This window comes from Mixophyes fleayi, unplaced genomic scaffold (genome assembly GCF_038048845.1).
Source record: "Mixophyes fleayi isolate aMixFle1 unplaced genomic scaffold, aMixFle1.hap1 Scaffold_86, whole genome shotgun sequence".
NCBI classification, from domain to species: Eukaryota; Metazoa; Chordata; class Amphibia; order Anura; family Limnodynastidae; genus Mixophyes; species Mixophyes fleayi.
Genome location: NW_027448586.1, coordinates 148508 through 165001, shown reverse-complemented (window position 1 = coordinate 165001; position 16494 = coordinate 148508). Strand labels below are relative to the sequence as shown.

The 16494-nt window shown below is 39.1% G+C and overlaps 15 non-coding genes across 15 annotated transcripts; all 15 read left to right on the top strand.

Moving 5' to 3' along the window:
• Positions 1-709: 709 nt before the first annotated feature.
• TRNAN-GUU (transfer RNA asparagine (anticodon GUU)) lies at positions 710-783 on the top strand. The gene has a single exon. It is a non-coding gene; the product is annotated as a tRNA-Asn (tRNA).
• Positions 784-1809: 1026 nt separating this feature from the next.
• TRNAN-GUU (transfer RNA asparagine (anticodon GUU)) lies at positions 1810-1883 on the top strand. Its single transcript has one exon. It is a non-coding gene; the product is annotated as a tRNA-Asn (tRNA).
• A 1026-nt stretch (positions 1884-2909) lies between these two features.
• On the top strand, positions 2910-2983 carry TRNAN-GUU (transfer RNA asparagine (anticodon GUU)). Its single transcript has one exon. It is a non-coding gene; the product is annotated as a tRNA-Asn (tRNA).
• Positions 2984-4003: 1020 nt separating this feature from the next.
• On the top strand, positions 4004-4077 carry TRNAN-GUU (transfer RNA asparagine (anticodon GUU)). Its single transcript has one exon. It is a non-coding gene; the product is annotated as a tRNA-Asn (tRNA).
• Positions 4078-5104: 1027 nt separating this feature from the next.
• On the top strand, positions 5105-5178 carry TRNAN-GUU (transfer RNA asparagine (anticodon GUU)). The gene has a single exon. It is a non-coding gene; the product is annotated as a tRNA-Asn (tRNA).
• A 1031-nt stretch (positions 5179-6209) lies between these two features.
• On the top strand, positions 6210-6283 carry TRNAN-GUU (transfer RNA asparagine (anticodon GUU)). Its single transcript has one exon. It is a non-coding gene; the product is annotated as a tRNA-Asn (tRNA).
• A 1020-nt stretch (positions 6284-7303) lies between these two features.
• Positions 7304-7377, top strand: TRNAN-GUU (transfer RNA asparagine (anticodon GUU)). The gene has a single exon. It is a non-coding gene; the product is annotated as a tRNA-Asn (tRNA).
• A 1027-nt stretch (positions 7378-8404) lies between these two features.
• Positions 8405-8478, top strand: TRNAN-GUU (transfer RNA asparagine (anticodon GUU)). The gene has a single exon. It is a non-coding gene; the product is annotated as a tRNA-Asn (tRNA).
• Positions 8479-9504: 1026 nt separating this feature from the next.
• TRNAN-GUU (transfer RNA asparagine (anticodon GUU)) lies at positions 9505-9578 on the top strand. The gene has a single exon. It is a non-coding gene; the product is annotated as a tRNA-Asn (tRNA).
• A 1021-nt stretch (positions 9579-10599) lies between these two features.
• Positions 10600-10673, top strand: TRNAN-GUU (transfer RNA asparagine (anticodon GUU)). The gene has a single exon. It is a non-coding gene; the product is annotated as a tRNA-Asn (tRNA).
• A 1026-nt stretch (positions 10674-11699) lies between these two features.
• TRNAN-GUU (transfer RNA asparagine (anticodon GUU)) lies at positions 11700-11773 on the top strand. The gene has a single exon. It is a non-coding gene; the product is annotated as a tRNA-Asn (tRNA).
• A 1026-nt stretch (positions 11774-12799) lies between these two features.
• TRNAN-GUU (transfer RNA asparagine (anticodon GUU)) lies at positions 12800-12873 on the top strand. The gene has a single exon. It is a non-coding gene; the product is annotated as a tRNA-Asn (tRNA).
• A 1020-nt stretch (positions 12874-13893) lies between these two features.
• On the top strand, positions 13894-13967 carry TRNAN-GUU (transfer RNA asparagine (anticodon GUU)). Its single transcript has one exon. It is a non-coding gene; the product is annotated as a tRNA-Asn (tRNA).
• Positions 13968-14987: 1020 nt separating this feature from the next.
• TRNAN-GUU (transfer RNA asparagine (anticodon GUU)) lies at positions 14988-15061 on the top strand. The gene has a single exon. It is a non-coding gene; the product is annotated as a tRNA-Asn (tRNA).
• A 1030-nt stretch (positions 15062-16091) lies between these two features.
• Positions 16092-16165, top strand: TRNAN-GUU (transfer RNA asparagine (anticodon GUU)). The gene has a single exon. It is a non-coding gene; the product is annotated as a tRNA-Asn (tRNA).
• The last annotated feature ends 329 nt before the right edge of the window (positions 16166-16494 follow it).

Below are 16494 nucleotides of genomic sequence, written 5' to 3'. Positions count from 1 at the left end.
TTTATTCTTGTATTGTTGCCAAAAACCAATTCCATATGCAATGGCAGCTAAATGTTTCCTGAGTATAGTGTCTCCCTAGAAAAAACAAGTTCACAGGAAGAAAAATAAACTGCTCTACACCATTTCAGCTATCCAAGTGTCCCTCCGCTTTTTTTTTTTTTTTTTTTTTAAGTGTGAAAATTTTTTGGACTCCATCATTGTCCCATTTCACCATGAATATGTGAACTAGATTTATCATTTTGGAAACCTGCATTGTTTTGCTATGGGCAAGGTCGATTTTTACCTATGTAACCAGAGCACTGTTAGGGTAAAGAAAAGAAAGTATGTTGATTTTGACATAAAGACTGGCAGCAGCATTCTGTTAAAATGAGCTGAGATTGTAATTGACTTTTTTCTTTAACTAAACAGAAAAGAAACAAAGTTTCTACCACAAGTTTACCAATTTAGGATTGCCTTAGATAATGAAGAAAGAGCAAGTAGCAGAGGATGGTTTCGATCCATCGACCTCTGGGTTATGGGCCCAGCACGCTTCCGCTGCGCCACTCTGCTAGTCATGCAATGTTTGTTGACTCCTGAAGGTTTGAGGCAACCCAGGAAAGAACCAATATTTATTTTTGTTGGTTGGCAGATAAAGAACAGTAATGAAATGTCATGAAATTTGTCCGGAATAATGCATTTCAGCCCATGCCATGAACACACGCTGCAAGTTGTCTCTGTGGCGCAATTGGTTAGCGTGTTCAGCTGTTAACCGAAAGGTTGGTGGTTCAAGCCCACCCAGGGACGTAGATGACTGGTTTTCATATCAATTTTTAGACATCATCTAATCCATCCTCTTGAGGTGTGGGGTGCCTCTGATCCAATTACCTTCATGCCTATCAATGGTGAGTTTAGTTTGTTCTAGACAGTTTTACTCAACTTCATACTTTGGAAATCCAATTTAGCAACTGGTTGCAGAGGTAAATATATTGGACAGACTGTGGAAACCAAATTAGTATTAAAATTGCTCTCCCTGTTCCTACCTTGTAGTTACGCTACCAAAACGGACTTTCTAAAAAGTGTCCTACGAAGCCAAGTCCATGAATAAAGCCTGTGCACAAGCATTTATTCTTGTATTGTTGCCAAAAACCAATTCCATATGCAATGGCAGCTAAATGTTTCCTGAGTATAGTGTCTCCCTAGAAAAAACAAGTTCACAGGAAGAAAAATAAACTGCTCTACACCATTTCAGCTATCCAAGTGTCCCTCCGCTTTTTTTTTTTTTTTTTTTTTAAGTGTGAAAATTTTTTGGACTCCATCATTGTCCCATTTCACCATGAATATGTGAACTAGATTTATCATTTTGGAAACCTGCATTGTTTTGCTATGGGCAAGGTCGATTTTTACCTATGTAACCAGAGCACTGTTAGGGTAAAGAAAAGAAAGTATGTTGATTTTGACATAAAGACTGGCAGCAGCATTCTGTTAAAATGAGCTGAGATTGTAATTGACTTTTTTCTTTAACTAAACAGAAAAGAAACAAAGTTTCTACCACAAGTTTACCAATTTAAGATTGCCTTAGATAATGAAGAAAGAGCAAGTAGCAGAGGATGGTTTCGATCCATCGACCTCTGGGTTATGGGCCCAGCACGCTTCCGCTGCGCCACTCTGCTAGTCATGCAATGTTTGTTGACTCCTGAAGGTTTGAGGCAACCCAGGAAAGAACCAATATTTATTTTTGTTGGTTGGCAGATAAAGAACAGTAATGAAATGTCATGAAATTTGTCCGGAATAATGCATTTCAGCCCATGCCATGAACACACGCTGCAAGTTGTCTCTGTGGCGCAATTGGTTAGCGTGTTCGGCTGTTAACCGAAAGGTTGGTGGTTCAAGCCCACCCAGGGACGTAGATGAATGGTTTTCATATCAATTTTTAGACATCATCTAATCCATCCTCTTGAGGTGTGGGGTGCCTCTGATCCAATTACCTTCATGCCTATCAATGGTGAGTTTAGTTTGTTCTAGACAGTTTTACTCAACTTCATGCTTTGGAAATCCAATTTAGCAACTGGTTGCAGAGGTATATATATTTGACAGATTGTGGAAACCAAATTAGTATTAAAATTGCTCTCCCTGTTCCTACCTTGTAGTTACGCTACCAAAACGGACTTTCTAAAAAGTGTCCTACGAAGCCAAGTCCATGAATAAAGCCTGTGCACAAGCATTTATTCTTGTATTGTTGCCAAAAACCAATTCCATATGCAATGGCAGCTAAATGTTTCCTGAGTATAGTGTCTCCCTAGAAAAAACAAGTTCACAGGAAGAAAAATAAACTGCTCTACACCATTTCAGCTATCCAAGTGTCCCTCCGCTTTTTTTTTTTTTTTTTTTTTAAGTGTGAAAATTTTTTGGACTCCATCATTGTCCCATTTCACCATGAATATGTGAACTAGATTTATCATTTTGGAAACCTGCATTGTTTTGCTATGGGCAAGGTCGATTTTTACCTATGTAACCAGAGCACTGTTAGGGTAAAGAAAAGAAAGTATGTTGATTTTGACATAAAGACTGGCAGCAGCATTCTGTTAAAATGAGCTGAGATTGTAATTGACTTTTTTCTTTAACTAAACAGAAAAGAAACAAAGTTTCTACCACAAGTTTACCAATTTAGGATTGCCTTAGATAATGAAGAAAGAGCAAGTAGCAGAGGATGGTTTCGATCCATCGACCTCTGGGTTATGGGCCCAGCACGCTTCCGCTGCGCCACTCTGCTAGTCATGCAATGTTTGTTGACTCCTGAAGGTTTGAGGCAACCCAGGAAAGAACCAATATTTATTTTTGTTGGTTGGCAGATAAAGAACAGTAATGAAATGTCATGAAATTTGTCCGGAATAATGCATTTCAGCCCATGCCATGAACACACGCTGCAAGTTGTCTCTGTGGCGCAATTGGTTAGCGTGTTCAGCTGTTAACCGAAAGGTTGGTGGTTCAAGCCCACCCAGGGACGTAGATGACTGGTTTTCATATCAATTTTTAGACATCATCTAATCCATCCTCTTGAGGTGTGGGGTGCCTCTGATCCAATTACCTTCATGCCTATCAATGGTGAGTTTAGTTTGTTCTAGACAGTTTTACTCAACTTCATACTTTGGAAATCCAATTTAGCAACTGGTTGCAGAGGTAAATATATTGGACAGACTGTGGAAACCAAATTAGTATTAAAATTGCTCTCCCTGTTCCTACCTTGTAGTTACGCTACCAAAACGGACTTTCTAAAAAGTGTCCTACGAAGCCAAGTCCATGAATAAAGCCTGTGCACAAGCATTTATTCTTGTATTGTTGCCAAAAACCAATTCCATATGCAATGGCAGCTAAATGTTTCCTGAGTATAGTGTCTCCCTAGAAAAAACAAGTTCACAGGAAGAAAAATAAACTGCTCTACACCATTTCAGCTATCCAAGTGTCCCTCCGCTTTTTTTTTTTTTTTTAAGTGTGAAAATTTTTTGGACTCCATCATTGTCCATTTCACCATGAATATGTGAACTAGATTTATCATTTTGGAAACCTGCATTGTTTTGCTATGGGCAAGGTCGATTTTTACCTATGTAACCAGAGCACTGTTAGGGTAAAGAAAAGAAAGTATGTTGATTTTGACATAAAGACTGGCAGCAGCATTCTGTTAAAATGAGCTGAGATTGTAATTGACTTTTTTCTTTAACTAAACAGAAAAGAAACAAAGTTTCTACCACAAGTTTACCAATTTAGGATTGCCTTAGATAATGAAGAAAGAGCAAGTAGCAGAGGATGGTTTCGATCCATCGACCTCTGGGTTATGGGCCCAGCACGCTTCCGCTGCGCCACTCTGCTAGTCATGCAATGTTTGTTGACTCCTGAAGGTTTGAGGCAACCCAGGAAAGAACCAATATTTATTTTTGTTGGTTGGCAGATAAAGAACAGTAATGAAATGTCATGAAATTTGTCCGGAATAATGCATTTCAGCCCATGCCATGAACACACGCTGCAAGTTGTCTCTGTGGCGCAATTGGTTAGCGTGTTCGGCTGTTAACCGAAAGGTTGGTGGTTCAAGCCCACCCAGGGACGTAGATGACTGGTTTTCATATCAATTTTTAGACATCATCTAATCCATCCTCTTGAGGTGTGGGGTGCCTCTGATCCAATTACCTTCATGCCTATCAATGGTGAGTTTAGTTTGTTCTAGACAGTTTTACTCAACTTCATACTTTGGAAATCCAATTTAGCAACTGGTTGCAGAGGTAAATATATTGGACAGATTGTGGAAACCAAATTAGTATTAAAATTGCTCTCCCTGTTCCTACCTTGTAGTTACGCTACCAAAACGGACTTTCTAAAAAGTGTCCTACGAAGCCAAGTCCATGAATAAAGCCTGTGCACAAGCATTTATTCTTGTATTGTTGCCAAAAACCAATTCCATATGCAATGGCAGCTAAATGTTTCCTGAGTATAGTGTCTCCCTAGAAAAAACAAGTTCACAGGAAGAAAAATAAACTGCTCTACACCATTTCAGCTATCCAAGTGTCCCTCCGGTTTTTTTTTTTTTTTTTTTTTTAAGTGTGAAAATTTTTTGGACTCCATCATTGTCCCATTTCACCATGAATATGTGAACTAGATTTATCATTTTGGAAACCTGCATTGTTTTGCTATGGGCAAGGTCGATTTTTACCTATGTAACCAGAGCACTGTTAGGGTAAAGAAAAGAAAGTATGTTGATTTTGACATAAAGACTGGCAGCAGCATTCTGTTAAAATGAGCTGAGATTGTAATTGACTTTTTTCTTTAACTAAACAGAAAAGAAACAAAGTTTCTACCACAAGTTTACCAATTTAAGATTGCCTTAGATAATGAAGAAAGAGCAAGTAGCAGAGGATGGTTTCGATCCATCGACCTCTAGGTTATGGGCCCAGCACGCTTCCGCTGCGCCACTCTGCTAGTCATGCAATGTTTGTTGACTCCTGAAGGTTTGAGGCAACCCAGGAAAGAACCAATATTTATTTTTGTTTGTTGGCAGATAAAGAACAGTAATGAAATGTCATGAAATTTGTCCGGAATAATGCATTTCAGCCCATGCCATGAACACACGCTGCAAGTTGTCTCTGTGGCGCAATTGGTTAGCGTGTTCAGCTGTTAACCGAAAGGTTGGTGGTTCAAGCCCACCCAGGGACGTAGATGACTGGTTTTCATATCAATTTTTAGACATCATCTAATCCATCCTCTTGAGGTGTGGGGTGCCTCTGATCCAATTACCTTCATGCCTATCAATGGTGAGTTTAGTTTGTTCTAGACAGTTTTACTCAACTTCATACTTTGGAAATCCAATTTAGCAACTGGTTGCAGAGGTAAATATATTGGACAGACTGTGGAAACCAAATTAGTATTAAAATTGCTCTCCCTGTTCCTACCTTGTAGTTACGCTACCAAAACGGACTTTTTAAAAAGTGTCCTACGAAGCCAAGTCCATGAATAAAGCCTGTGCACAAGCATTTATTCTTGTATTGTTGCCAAAAACCAATTCCATATGCAATGGCAGCTAAATGTTTCCTGAGTATAGTGTCTCCCTAGAAAAAACAAGTTCACAGGAAGAAAAATAAACTGCTCTACACCATTTCAGCTATCCAAGTGTCCCTCCGCTATTTTTTTTTTTTTTTTTTTTTTTTAAGTGTGAAAATTTTTTGGACTCCATCATTGTCCCATTTCACCATGAATATGTGAACTAGATTTATCATTTTGGAAACCTGCATTGTTTTGCTATGGGCAAGGTCGATTTTTACCTATGTAACCAGAGCACTGTTAGGGTAAAGAAAAGAAAGTATGTTGATTTTGACATAAAGACTGGCAGCAGCATTCTGTTAAAATGAGCTGAGATTGTAATTGACTTTTTTCTTTAACTAAACAGAAAAGAAACAAAGTTTCTACCACAAGTTTACCAATTTAGGATTGCCTTAGATAATGAAGAAAGAGCAAGTAGCAGAGGATGGTTTCGATCCATCGACCTCTGGGTTATGGGCCCAGCACGCTTCCGCTGCGCCACTCTGCTAGTCATGCAATGTTTGTTGACTCCTGAAGGTTTGAGGCAACCCAGGAAAGAACCAATATTTATTTTTGTTGGTTGGCAGATAAAGAACAGTAATGAAATGTCATGAAATTTGTCCGGAATAATGCATTTCAGCCCATGCCATGAACACACGCTGCAAGTTGTCTCTGTGGCGCAATTGGTTAGCGTGTTCAGCTGTTAACCGAAAGGTTGGTGGTTCAAGCCCACCCAGGGACGTAGATGACTGGTTTTCATATCAATTTTTAGACATCATCTAATCCATCCTCTTGAGGTGTGGGGTGCCTCTGATCCAATTACCTTCATGCCTATCAATGGTGAGTTTAGTTTGTTCTAGACAGTTTTACTCAACTTCATACTTTGGAAATCCAATTTAGCAACTGGTTGCAGAGGTAAATATATTGGACAGACTGTGGAAACCAAATTAGTATTAAAATTGCTCTCCCTGTTCCTACCTTGTAGTTACGCTACCAAAACGGACTTTCTAAAAAGTGTCCTACGAAGCCAAGTCCATGAATAAAGCCTGTGCACAAGCATTTATTCTTGTATTGTTGCCAAAAACCAATTCCATATGCAATGGCAGCTAAATGTTTCCTGAGTATAGTGTCTCCCTAGAAAAAACAAGTTCACAGGAAGAAAAATAAACTGCTCTACACCATTTCAGCTATCCAAGTGTCCCTCCGCTTTTTTTTTTTTTTTTAAGTGTGAAAATTTTTTGGACTCCATCATTGTCCATTTCACCATGAATATGTGAACTAGATTTATCATTTTGGAAACCTGCATTGTTTTGCTATGGGCAAGGTCGATTTTTACCTATGTAACCAGAGCACTGTTAGGGTAAAGAAAAGAAAGTATGTTGATTTTGACATAAAGACTGGCAGCAGCATTCTGTTAAAATGAGCTGAGATTGTAATTGACTTTTTTCTTTAACTAAACAGAAAAGAAACAAAGTTTCTACCACAAGTTTACCAATTTAGGATTGCCTTAGATAATGAAGAAAGAGCAAGTAGCAGAGGATGGTTTCGATCCATCGACCTCTGGGTTATGGGCCCAGCACGCTTCCGCTGCGCCACTCTGCTAGTCATGCAATGTTTGTTGACTCCTGAAGGTTTGAGGCAACCCAGGAAAGAACCAATATTTATTTTTGTTGGTTGGCAGATAAAGAACAGTAATGAAATGTCATGAAATTTGTCCGGAATAATGCATTTCAGCCCATGCCATGAACACACGCTGCAAGTTGTCTCTGTGGCGCAATTGGTTAGCGTGTTCGGCTGTTAACCGAAAGGTTGGTGGTTCAAGCCCACCCAGGGACGTAGATGACTGGTTTTCATATCAATTTTTAGACATCATCTAATCCATCCTCTTGAGGTGTGGGGTGCCTCTGATCCAATTACCTTCATGCCTATCAATGGTGAGTTTAGTTTGTTCTAGACAGTTTTACTCAACTTCATACTTTGGAAATCCAATTTAGCAACTGGTTGCAGAGGTAAATATATTGGACAGATTGTGGAAACCAAATTAGTATTAAAATTGCTCTCCCTGTTCCTACCTTGTAGTTACGCTACCAAAACGGACTTTCTAAAAAGTGTCCTACGAAGCCAAGTCCATGAATAAAGCCTGTGCACAAGCATTTATTCTTGTATTGTTGCCAAAAACCAATTCCATATGCAATGGCAGCTAAATGTTTCCTGAGTATAGTGTCTCCCTAGAAAAAACAAGTTCACAGGAAGAAAAATAAACTGCTCTACACCATTTCAGCTATCCAAGTGTCCCTCCGGTTTTTTTTTTTTTTTTTTTTTTAAGTGTGAAAATTTTTTGGACTCCATCATTGTCCCATTTCACCATGAATATGTGAACTAGATTTATCATTTTGGAAACCTGCATTGTTTTGCTATGGGCAAGGTCGATTTTTACCTATGTAACCAGAGCACTGTTAGGGTAAAGAAAAGAAAGTATGTTGATTTTGACATAAAGACTGGCAGCAGCATTCTGTTAAAATGAGCTGAGATTGTAATTGACTTTTTTCTTTAACTAAACAGAAAAGAAACAAAGTTTCTACCACAAGTTTACCAATTTAAGATTGCCTTAGATAATGAAGAAAGAGCAAGTAGCAGAGGATGGTTTCGATCCATCGACCTCTAGGTTATGGGCCCAGCACGCTTCCGCTGCGCCACTCTGCTAGTCATGCAATGTTTGTTGACTCCTGAAGGTTTGAGGCAACCCAGGAAAGAACCAATATTTATTTTTGTTTGTTGGCAGATAAAGAACAGTAATGAAATGTCATGAAATTTGTCCGGAATAATGCATTTCAGCCCATGCCATGAACACACGCTGCAAGTTGTCTCTGTGGCGCAATTGGTTAGCGTGTTCAGCTGTTAACCGAAAGGTTGGTGGTTCAAGCCCACCCAGGGACGTAGATGACTGGTTTTCATATCAATTTTTAGACATCATCTAATCCATCCTCTTGAGGTGTGGGGTGCCTCTGATCCAATTACCTTCATGCCTATCAATGGTGAGTTTAGTTTGTTCTAGACAGTTTTACTCAACTTCATACTTTGGAAATCCAATTTAGCAACTGGTTGCAGAGGTAAATATATTGGACAGACTGTGGAAACCAAATTAGTATTAAAATTGCTCTCCCTGTTCCTACCTTGTAGTTACGCTACCAAAACGGACTTTTTAAAAAGTGTCCTACGAAGCCAAGTCCATGAATAAAGCCTGTGCACAAGCATTTATTCTTGTATTGTTGCCAAAAACCAATTCCATATGCAATGGCAGCTAAATGTTTCCTGAGTATAGTGTCTCCCTAGAAAAAACAAGTTCACAGGAAGAAAAATAAACTGCTCTACACCATTTCAGCTATCCAAGTGTCCCTCCGCTATTTTTTTTTTTTTTTTTTTAAGTGTGAAAATTTTTTGGACTCCATCATTGTCCCATTTCACCATGAATATGTGAACTAGATTTATCATTTTGGAAACCTGCATTGTTTTGCTATGGGCAAGGTCGATTTTTACCTATGTAACCAGAGCACTGTTAGGGTAAAGAAAAGAAAGTATGTTGATTTTGACATAAAGACTGGCAGCAGCATTCTGTTAAAATGAGCTGAGATTGTAATTGACTTTTTTCTTTAACTAAACAGAAAAGAAACAAAGTTTCTACCACAAGTTTACCAATTTAGGATTGCCTTAGATAATGAAGAAAGAGCAAGTAGCAGAGGATGGTTTCGATCCATCGACCTCTGGGTTATGGGCCCAGCACGCTTCCGCTGCGCCACTCTGCTAGTCATGCAATGTTTGTTGACTCCTGAAGGTTTGAGGCAACCCAGGAAAGAACCAATATTTATTTTTGTTGGTTGGCAGATAAAGAACAGTAATGAAATGTCATGAAATTTGTCCGGAATAATGCATTTCAGCCCATGCCATGAACACACGCTGCAAGTTGTCTCTGTGGCGCAATTGGTTAGCGTGTTCAGCTGTTAACCGAAAGGTTGGTGGTTCAAGCCCACCCAGGGACGTAGATGACTGGTTTTCATATCAATTTTTAGACATCATCTAATCCATCCTCTTGAGGTGTGGGGTGCCTCTGATCCAATTACCTTCATGCCTATCAATGGTGAGTTTAGTTTGTTCTAGACAGTTTTACTCAACTTCATACTTTGGAAATCCAATTTAGCAACTGGTTGCAGAGGTAAATATATTGGACAGACTGTGGAAACCAAATTAGTATTAAAATTGCTCTCCCTGTTCCTACCTTGTAGTTACGCTACCAAAACGGACTTTCTAAAAAGTGTCCTACGAAGCCAAGTCCATGAATAAAGCCTGTGCACAAGCATTTATTCTTGTATTGTTGCCAAAAACCAATTCCATATGCAATGGCAGCTAAATGTTTCCTGAGTATAGTGTCTCCCTAGAAAAAACAAGTTCACAGGAAGAAAAATAAACTGCTCTACACCATTTCAGCTATCCAAGTGTCCCTCCGCTTTTTTTTTTTTTTTTAAGTGTGAAAATTTTTTGGACTCCATCATTGTCCCATTTCACCATGAATATGTGAACTAGATTTATCATTTTGGAAACCTGCATTGTTTTGCTATGGGCAAGGTCGATTTTTACCTATGTAACCAGAGCACTGTTAGGGTAAAGAAAAGAAAGTATGTTGATTTTGACATAAAGACTGGCAGCAGCATTCTGTTAAAATGAGCTGAGATTGTAATTGACTTTTTTCTTTAACTAAACAGAAAAGAAACAAAGTTTCTACCAGAAGTTTACCAATTTAGGATTGCCTTAGATAATGAAGAAAGAGCAAGTAGCAGAGGATGGTTTTGATCCATCGACCTCTGGTTTATGGGCCCAGCACGCTTCCGCTGCGCCACTCTGCTAGTCATGCAATGTCTGTTGACTCCTGAAGGTTTGAGGCAACCCAGGAAAGAACCAATATTTATTTTTGTTGGTTGGCAGATAAAGAACAGTAATGAAATGTCATGAAATTTGTCCGGAATAATGCATTTCAGCCCATGCCATGAACACACGCTGCAAGTTGTCTCTGTGGCGCAATTGGTTAGCGTGTTCGGCTGTTAACCGAAAGGTTGGTGGTTCAAGCCCACCCAGGGACGTAGATGACTGGTTTTCATATCAATTTTTAGACATCATCTAATCCATCCTCTTGAGGTGTGGGGTGCCTCTGATCCAATTACCTTCATGCCTATCAATGGTGAGTTTAGTTTGTTCTAGACAGTTTTACTCAACTTCATACTTTGGAAATCCAATTTAGCAACTGGTTGCAGAGGTAAATATATTGGACAGACTGTGGAAACCAAATTAGTATTAAAATTGCTCTCCCTGTTCCTACCTTGTAGTTACGCTACCAAAACGGACTTTCTAAAAAGTGTCCTACGAAGCCAAGTCCATGAATAAAGCCTGTGCACAAGCATTTATTCTTGTATTGTTGCCAAAAACCAATTCCATATGCAATGGCAGCTAAATGTTTCCTGAGTATAGTGTCTCCCTAGAAACAACAAGTTCACAGGAAGAAAAATAAACTGCTCTACACCATTTCAGCTATCCAAGTGTCCCTCCGCTTTTTTTTTTTTTTTTTTTTTAAGTGTGAAAATTTTTTGGACTCCATCATTGTCCCATTTCACCATGAATATGTGAACTAGATTTATCATTTTGGAAACCTGCATTGTTTTGCTATGGGCAAGGTCGATTTTTACCTATGTAACCAGAGCACTGTTAGGGTAAAGAAAAGAAAGTATGTTGATTTTGACATAAAGACTGGCAGCAGCATTCTGTTAAAATGAGCTGAGATTGTAATTGACTTTTTTCTTTAACTAAACAGAAAAGAAACAAAGTTTCTACCACAAGTTTACCAATTTAAGATTGCCTTAGATAATGAAGAAAGAGCAAGTAGCAGAGGATGGTTTCGATCCATCGACCTCTGGGTTATGGGCCCAGCACGCTTCCGCTGCGCCACTCTGCTAGTCATGCAATGTTTGTTGACTCCTGAAGGTTTGAGGCAACCCAGGAAAGAACCAATATTTATTTTTGTTGGTTGGCAGATAAAGAACAGTAATGAAATGTCATGAAATTTGTCCGGAATAATGCATTTCAGCCCATGCCATGAACACACGCTGCAAGTTGTCTCTGTGGCGCAATTGGTTAGCGTGTTCGGCTGTTAACCGAAAGGTTGGTGGTTCAAGCCCACCCAGGGACGTAGATGAATGGTTTTCATATCAATTTTTAGACATCATCTAATCCATCCTCTTGAGGTGTGGGGTGCCTCTGATCCAATTACCTTCATGCCTATCAATGGTGAGTTTAGTTTGTTCTAGACAGTTTTACTCAACTTCATGCTTTGGAAATCCAATTTAGCAACTGGTTGCAGAGGTATATATATTTGACAGATTGTGGAAACCAAATTAGTATTAAAATTGCTCTCCCTGTTCCTACCTTGTAGTTACGCTACCAAAACGGACTTTCTAAAAAGTGTCCTACGAAGCCAAGTCCATGAATAAAGCCTGTGCACAAGCATTTATTCTTGTATTGTTGCCAAAAACCAATTCCATATGCAATGGCAGCTAAATGTTTCCTGAGTATAGTGTCTCCCTAGAAAAAACAAGTTCACAGGAAGAAAAATAAACTGCTCTACACCATTTCAGCTATCCAAGTGTCCCTCCGCTTTTTTTTTTTTTTTTTTTTTAAGTGTGAAAATTTTTTGGACTCCATCATTGTCCCATTTCACCATGAATATGTGAACTAGATTTATCATTTTGGAAACCTGCATTGTTTTGCTATGGGCAAGGTCGATTTTTACCTATGTAACCAGAGCACTGTTAGGGTAAAGAAAAGAAAGTATGTTGATTTTGACATAAAGACTGGCAGCAGCATTCTGTTAAAATGAGCTGAGATTGTAATTGACTTTTTTCTTTAACTAAACAGAAAAGAAACAAAGTTTCTACCACAAGTTTACCAATTTAGGATTGCCTTAGATAATGAAGAAAGAGCAAGTAGCAGAGGATGGTTTCGATCCATCGACCTCTGGGTTATGGGCCCAGCACGCTTCCGCTGCGCCACTCTGCTAGTCATGCAATGTTTGTTGACTCCTGAAGGTTTGAGGCAACCCAGGAAAGAACCAATATTTATTTTTGTTGGTTGGCAGATAAAGAACAGTAATGAAATGTCATGAAATTTGTCCGGAATAATGCATTTCAGCCCATGCCATGAACACACGCTGCAAGTTGTCTCTGTGGCGCAATTGGTTAGCGTGTTCAGCTGTTAACCGAAAGGTTGGTGGTTCAAGCCCACCCAGGGATGTAGATGACTGGTTTTCATATCAATTTTTAGACATCATCTAATCCATCCTCTTGAGGTGTGGGGTGCCTCTGATCCAATTACCTTCATGCCTATCAATGGTGAGTTTAGTTTGTTCTAGACAGTTTTACTCAACTTCATACTTTGGAAATCCAATTTAGCAACTGGTTGCAGAGGTAAATATATTGGACAGACTGTGGAAACCAAATTAGTATTAAAATTGCTCTCCCTGTTCCTACCTTGTAGTTACGCTACCAAAACGGACTTTCTAAAAAGTGTCCTACGAAGCCAAGTCCATGAATAAAGCCTGTGCACAAGCATTTATTCTTGTATTGTTGCCAAAAACCAATTCCATATGCAATGGCAGCTAAATGTTTCCTGAGTATAGTGTCTCCCTAGAAAAAACAAGTTCACAGGAAGAAAAATAAACTGCTCTATACCATTTCAGCTATCCAAGTGTCCCTCCGCTTTTTTTTTTTTTTTTAAGTGTGAAAATTTTTTGGACTCCATCATTGTCCATTTCACCATGAATATGTGAACTAGATTTATCATTTTGGAAACCTGCATTGTTTTGCTATGGGCAAGGTCGATTTTTACCTATGTAACCAGAGCACTGTTAGGGTAAAGAAAAGAAAGTATGTTGATTTTGACATAAAGACTGGCAGCAGCATTCTGTTAAAATGAGCTGAGATTGTAATTGACTTTTTTCTTTAACTAAACAGAAAAGAAACAAAGTTTCTACCACAAGTTTACCAATTTAGGATTGCCTTAGATAATGAAGAAAGAGCAAGTAGCAGAGGATGGTTTCGATCCATCGACCTCTGGGTTATGGGCCCAGCACGCTTCCGCTGCGCCACTCTGCTAGTCATGCAATGTTTGTTGACTCCTGAAGGTTTGAGGCAACCCAGGAAAGAACCAATATTTATTTTTGTTGGTTGGCAGATAAAGAACAGTAATGAAATGTCATGAAATTTGTCCGGAATAATGCATTTCAGCCCATGCCATGAACACACGCTGCAAGTTGTCTCTGTGGCGCAATTGGTTAGCGTGTTCGGCTGTTAACCGAAAGGTTGGTGGTTCAAGCCCACCCAGGGACGTAGATGACTGGTTTTCATATCAATTTTTAGACATCATCTAATCCATCCTCTTGAGGTGTGGGGTGCCTCTGATCCAATTACCTTCATGCCTATCAATGGTGAGTTTAGTTTGTTCTAGACAGTTTTACTCAACTTCATACTTTGGAAATCCAATTTAGCAACTGGTTGCAGAGGTAAATATATTGGACAGATTGTGGAAACCAAATTAGTATTAAAATTGCTCTCCCTGTTCCTACCTTGTAGTTACGCTACCAAAACGGACTTTCTAAAAAGTGTCCTACGAAGCCAAGTCCATGAATAAAGCCTGTGCACAAGCATTTATTCTTGTATTGTTGCCAAAAACCAATTCCATATGCAATGGCAGCTAAATGTTTCCTGAGTATAGTGTCTCCCTAGAAAAAACAAGTTCACAGGAAGAAAAATAAACTGCTCTACACCATTTCAGCTATCCAAGTGTCCCTCCGGTTTTTTTTTTTTTTTAAGTGTGAAAATTTTTTGGACTCCATCATTGTCCCATTTCACCATGAATATGTGAACTAGATTTATCATTTTGGAAACCTGCATTGTTTTGCTATGGGCAAGGTCGATTTTTACCTATGTAACCAGAGCACTGTTAGGGTAAAGAAAAGAAAGTATGTTGATTTTGACATAAAGACTGGCAGCAGCATTCTGTTAAAATGAGCTGAGATTGTAATTGACTTTTTTCTTTAACTAAACAGAAAAGAAACAAAGTTTCTACCACAAGTTTACCAATTTAAGATTGCCTTAGATAATGAAGAAAGAGCAAGTAGCAGAGGATGGTTTCGATCCATCGACCTCTAGGTTATGGGCCCAGCACGCTTCCGCTGCGCCACTCTGCTAGTCATGCAATGTTTGTTGACTCCTGAAGGTTTGAGGCAACCCAGGAAAGAACCAATATTTATTTTTGTTTGTTGGCAGATAAAGAACAGTAATGAAATGTCATGAAATTTGTCCGGAATAATGCATTTCAGCCCATGCCATGAACACACGCTGCAAGTTGTCTCTGTGGCGCAATTGGTTAGCGTGTTCAGCTGTTAACCGAAAGGTTGGTGGTTCAAGCCCACCCAGGGACGTAGATGACTGGTTTTCATATCAATTTTTAGACATCATCTAATCCATCCTCTTGAGGTGTGGGGTGCCTCTGATCCAATTACCTTCATGCCTATCAATGGTGAGTTTAGTTTGTTCTAGACAGTTTTACTCAACTTCATACTTTGGAAATCCAATTTAGCAACTGGTTGCAGAGGTAAATATATTGGACAGACTGTGGAAACCAAATTAGTATTAAAATTGCTCTCCCTGTTCCTACCTTGTAGTTACGCTACCAAAACGGACTTTTTAAAAAGTGTCCTACGAAGCCAAGTCCATGAATAAAGCCTGTGCACAAGCATTTATTCTTGTATTGTTGCCAAAAACCAATTCCATATGCAATGGCAGCTAAATGTTTCCTGAGTATAGTGTCTCCCTAGAAAAAACAAGTTCACAGGAAGAAAAATAAACTGCTCTACACCATTTCAGCTATCCAAGTGTCCCTCCGCTATTTTTTTTTTTTTTTTTTTTTTTAAGTGTGAAAATTTTTTGGACTCCATCATTGTCCCATTTCACCATGAATATGTGAACTAGATTTATCATTTTGGAAACCTGCATTGTTTTGCTATGGGCAAGGTCGATTTTTACCTATGTAACCAGAGCACTGTTAGGGTAAAGAAAAGAAAGTATGTTGATTTTGACATAAAGACTGGCAGCAGCATTCTGTTAAAATGAGCTGAGATTGTAATTGACTTTTTTCTTTAACTAAACAGAAAAGAAACAAAGTTTCTACCACAAGTTTACCAATTTAGGATTGCCTTAGATAATGAAGAAAGAGCAAGTAGCAGAGGATGGTTTCGATCCATCGACCTCTGGGTTATGGGCCCAGCACGCTTCCGCTGCGCCACTCTGCTAGTCATGCAATGTTTGTTGACTCCTGAAGGTTTGAGGCAACCCAGGAAAGAACCAATATTTATTTTTGTTGGTTGGCAGATAAAGAACAGTAATGAAATGTCATGAAATTTGTCCGGAATAATGCATTTCAGCCCATGCCATGAACACACGCTGCAAGTTGTCTCTGTGGCGCAATTGGTTAGCGTGTTCAGCTGTTAACCGAAAGGTTGGTGGTTCAAGCCCACCCAGGGACGTAGATGACTGGTTTTCATATCAATTTTTAGACATCATCTAATCCATCCTCTTGAGGTGTGGGGTGCCTCTGATCCAATTACCTTCATGCCTATCAATGGTGAGTTTAGTTTGTTCTAGACAGTTTTACTCAACTTCATACTTTGGAAATCCAATTTAGCAACTGGTTGCAGAGGTAAATATATTGGACAGACTGTGGAAACCAAATTAGTATTAAAATTGCTCTCCCTGTTCCTACCTTGTAGTTACGCTACCAAAACGGACTTTCTAAAAAGTGTCCTACGAAGCCAAGTCCATGAATAAAGCCTGTGCACAAGCATTTATTCTTGTA